The sequence below is a fragment of the Lichenostomus cassidix genome, chromosome 1 (assembly GCF_008360975.1).
Source record: "Lichenostomus cassidix isolate B80296 chromosome 1, HeHo_3.0, whole genome shotgun sequence".
NCBI classification, from domain to species: domain Eukaryota; kingdom Metazoa; phylum Chordata; class Aves; order Passeriformes; family Meliphagidae; genus Lichenostomus; species Lichenostomus cassidix.
The window spans coordinates 98684980-98689797 of record NC_139479.1 but is presented as its reverse complement, the minus strand read 5'-3'; positions in this window follow the sequence as shown (position 1 = coordinate 98689797).

The following is a 4818-nucleotide window of genomic DNA, read 5'->3' as shown; positions in this document are numbered from 1 at the left end:
ACTGTTTCAACTTGGAATGTGATTCCAGTATGTCAAATCAATTATTAGCTCTCAAATTCATAATCCTTTACAAGTCTCATCAGAACAGAGCATTTTCTTTAGCAGTTCTTTTGTACATGCCAGCAGTAATAGAAACTCAACACAGAAGACAAATTGCTGGTTAGACTGCATTGTAGAGGACTGGAATCACGGAGGCATAACTTCGTCGAGAAGACAACTTTCTAATATCCAACCTAAACCTTCCCTGACACAGTTTCATGCCATTCCCTCAGGTTCTCTCACCAATCACCAGAGTCAAGAGATCAGCACTGTCCCTCCACTTCCCCTTGAAGTTGTTTTTTAGGAAGTTGTCGACTGCAGTGAAGTCTCCCATCAGTCTCCTCTTTGATACCCATATTTTAGTCAACAGAACTCAGAACCCAGACCACAAAGATGCATAATAAACATTTCGATATTCACTTTATTGTACTATGTTAAAAAAAAAGAAGCTCAAATGCATCACAGATAAAATCTATTTTTGATAAGCAATGAACACCTAGCCTGCAGAGTTACTAAGATAAGCAATACTGACAATGAAAAAGAGTTTGGACAATTACCCTTCAAAAGCAAAAAAGACAAAAATTTCTTTATGGCTTGATTACTGTTTCAAGAACCTTAACCCTAATACAGGCTTTGAAATTAAATCAGCCTGATACCACTGAGCAGATTGAGGATGGTGTTTATAGCAGATGGATGAGGTGCTTGTAGAACCACTAATGTTGGAAAAGACCTCCAAGATCACTGAGTCCAACATTTGACTGAACTCCACTATGTCACCTTCACCTTGGAACTTCCATGTCTGGTGACATCTTTTAGCTAATATCAGTGAGCTTGGGGCTTAACACCAGGATTTTTTTTTGTTTTTGTTGCTGTTGTTGTTGTTGTTATACGTATTACAACACTGGTAATTCACAATGACCTGTTTTGAAGGTTTATTGAAAAATGTCCTCTGCTCATTCCTTACATGTAAACTGTATTTCACTACTGAAATGATACCTTGGTTAACTGTCTGTAATGATTTGATATATTTTTATATATACGTATCTATATATATGTTTTCACTATTTTAAAAAAGAAACAATACAGTCTTCAACAATAATGGGTTTTTTAGGCAGTGTGTCTCTACTGTCCAAACAGAAGATCATTCTTTGTGGATTTAGTATGCAGGACTGAGAACAAGTCCCATGCAACAGTCACAACTCTTAGTATGAATCAATTCTGTGGCTTTTGGCCGGCACCACATTATGGCATGACTTCCTTATTTGTGCAGTGTGGTGTAGTATCTCCTGCTTTGCATAAGTGCATCGCATTTATTCATCAGCATTTCTTCAAATACTTCAATAAACATGTAGAAAACATTGTGCATATTCCATAGTGTGAGCTATGGTTCTTAGTTAAAGCTGGGAAGGCTTTGCAGTGCAGAAATGAGGGCTGCAAGGGTGTCTTTGGAGTTCTTTTGATTCACAACCAGGCACAGATTCAGGCCAATTTCTGAGCTGCTGGCAGATAGATGGGGCTGACAGAATAGCTATGAAATAATGAGACACACTGAAGTTCCCCAGGTCATGCTGGTGGGTCACGCTCCATGCTGGCAGCAAGAAAGACAGTACCCTGCAGACCCCGGGCCAGAAGATTCCCACTGACCTGAGTTCTGGAGAATGAATTAATTTCTCAACAGATATATTCAGATCACACGTGATGAACAACCCTAAAATAAATCCTCAAATAACATTGGGGATGATATGAGAAACAAAATTTGTAGTTACTTGGGGAAGGTCTTTAAAATTATTTAGGCAGAGAAACAAAGTAATAAAAATTAGAAAAGCCTCTGTCTCTGGCCTGAAGTACTGGTTTAGACTATCCTTAGAAAATTCCAAATTGGGCATCTAAGTCATGATATGACAGAGTGAAGAAAGAAGACCACAGATCTCAGTGGCTCAGGCACTAGCCAGCATCAGTTGTGGTTTTGGTCTCAGAATCCTGCCTTTTTAGCTACATTTTTTTTCTGCTTTGTGTTTGCACAGCTGAGAGAAATGCAAATCAGGTGTGGTAGTAGCTTGTGTCCAGGAGGCTGAAGATAGATATTATTTATTCTACTCTTCATTACTTCATTTGAGTATTATTTCTGCAGAAGTCTTCATTTATTCAATGCCAAGCATGTCCCTCCCTTCCACTATTTCCTATCTTTTCCAATTACAAAATTCCTATTTCCCTCACTCCTCAGTTTGGTGTTCTCCAAGTTTCCACTGCTACATAGGTACTGATAAGTCCTTCCCACCTGAAAAGAACAGCTGAACTTTCAATAGCAGTTAGCTTGTATTTCCAGGTATTTCCAGGCTCTTGAGCACTACACTGCATGAGTTCCTGTATGATCAAGCTGAAAACTGAAGAGAGGTATTTCTCTAGCCCTTATCTGATCCTGGGTTTCACTTCCTCAAGCAAAACAGAACTCGCCATCTAGAAGGCATGTAATTTTTGCCCAATTATGATTTTTCTTATAACAACAAAACAAGAAGGATCTCAAGAACAATTTTGCTTTCTCTCATGAAATAAAGGCTCTTGGATTGTATTTTGGAGAGTACTGTACCAGTGTCATAAAATGTCTTGATTGTACCTGCAATATAAACTCAATATAAACAGCACTGATTCCTTTCTGAAACTATCATCCTTTCCAATTTTCTTGTTTAGAGGAACTTCTGAATTCTTGTCACTTGTGCAGGCAGAATCACAGAATCATTTAGGTTTCAAAAGACCTCGAATACCATTGTGTCCAACAGTTTGCCCAGCACTGCCAAATCCACCACTAAACCATGCCCCTCAGTGCCTCATCTAAAAGTCCTTTAAACACTTCCCTGCAAAGGCAATACTCCTCTAAAATCCCCAGGAATGCTTTCCTATAACTCAAGCTAACTGGATTTGCTATAGCAGAGAGAGCATACACTGAGGTAAGAATACCAAATGGTAAGGAAATCTTGCTTTCCTATTGAGCTTGCAATCCTCTGCACAAGCAAGAGAAGCCTAGGATGAGGGTAGTGTTTAACCCAGAGCCTGCAGAGCAATGACCTAAGTAGTACTTGGCTGATTAGACATACTCTAGTTGATTAGTCTGTTCCCTCCCATTATGTCACAAGTGACATAAGTACAGTCTGGAGAAAGCTGAAGCAACTGCTGCTGCTGTTACTAAGAGAATTATTCTGAATGTTCAGCACTATGTGGCTCACAATTTTCTGTTTCAGGTATAAGCATAATTGTCTGCAAACTCAGCATGGCCCTTAGCCTTCCCTCAAGACACCACTTACATTTTTTCGCTGGCCAGGTGTCAGTATTGGTGAAACACAATTGTTCTACTCACACTTCAGCAGATGCTTTTCAATCCCTCATTTTCCATTGCCCAGGTTCCTACAGCTGAATAAGCAAACAAAAATTAACATCCTGTCCTTTTTATGAACTTCCCAAGATCTTGTTAGAATTTTACCATCCTAGAATGTGACAGGCAAGTGCCTACAGATAAGCTGGGGATTTCCATGTGCACAGTAATAGATTTTGGGTGGTGAAAGTGCAGCCAACAGCCAATAGCCAACCCTCTGACCTTTGGATGGTCCTGTAGCATGGCAATGCCTGTGCAGAATATAAATGGTGTGGATGCATAGCTAAAAAAAGATCAAGGCCAAGTCAAAGTCGTGATTAGACAGTGAGTCCCAAATAACTCCTGCTTGTAACAAAAAGAGATGTTTTAGTGATAATTTAATACAGCTTCATACAAGTGTATATTGTCTATATCTGTAGTCACAAACATACATATATATTTTGGCTTTAATGGTACTCTGGCTTTACAAAATGTAGGAAGCACAAGCTTTGAGAAAAGCACTGTACCAAGAGGGCAGTTCCAGAAATCGTAGCATGGTAGAATATCCTGAGTTGGAAGAGACCCACTCAGTTGGAAGTCCAGCTGAGTAAATGCTGCGGTGGGAGCAGTCAGGTATTGTCTGCTACTGAGAGGTTTCTGTGTGGATTACTGATTTCCTCGGTCATTAGTGTTGTTGCTGTTAGTGTCTGTTTTCTAAACTCATTTTCAGTAAATTGTTCTTACCTCAACCGGTGATCTTTACCTTTTGTGCTGCCTGTTCTTCTCTCTAGCCTACTGTGTAGTGAGATGGGGTGGGAAGGAGGAGCAGTGACCAGTGCACGGTTTCAGTGGGAGCAGTAAGTTGGAGAGTACCATTGCTTGATGACAACACCCCTCAGTCACCTCTCCTCCAGGCTGGACAAGCCAAGCGACCTCAACTGCTCCTCATAGAGCTTCTTCTTGAGACTCATCACCATCTTAGTAGCCCTCCTTTTGTTGTTCTCTAATAGCTTCATACCCTTCTGATATTGGGGCACCCAGAACTTTCCCCAGCCCTCAAGGTGAGGCTGCCCCAGTACAGAGCATAGCAGGACAATCCCCTGCCTGGCCTGGCTGGCAATGCTGGGCCTGATGTCCCCAGGACACAGCTGGCCCTCCTGTGACTCATACCCAACCTTCCAGCCACCAGGATCCCCAGGTCCCTCTCCTTGGTGCTGCTCTTCAGCGTCTCATTCCCCTGTCTGTCCATGCATCTGGGGCTGCCCCATCCCAGGTGCAGAATCTTGCACTTGTCTTTGTTAAACTCCTTACAAATACCTGGACACAGCAGAAGACAGCACTGGCACAGAGAGATTGTAGATTATAATGAGGAAAATTAGTACAAAAACTTGTAGAATTAGGGCAAAACACAAAGCGTTATTCAAGTTCTATCA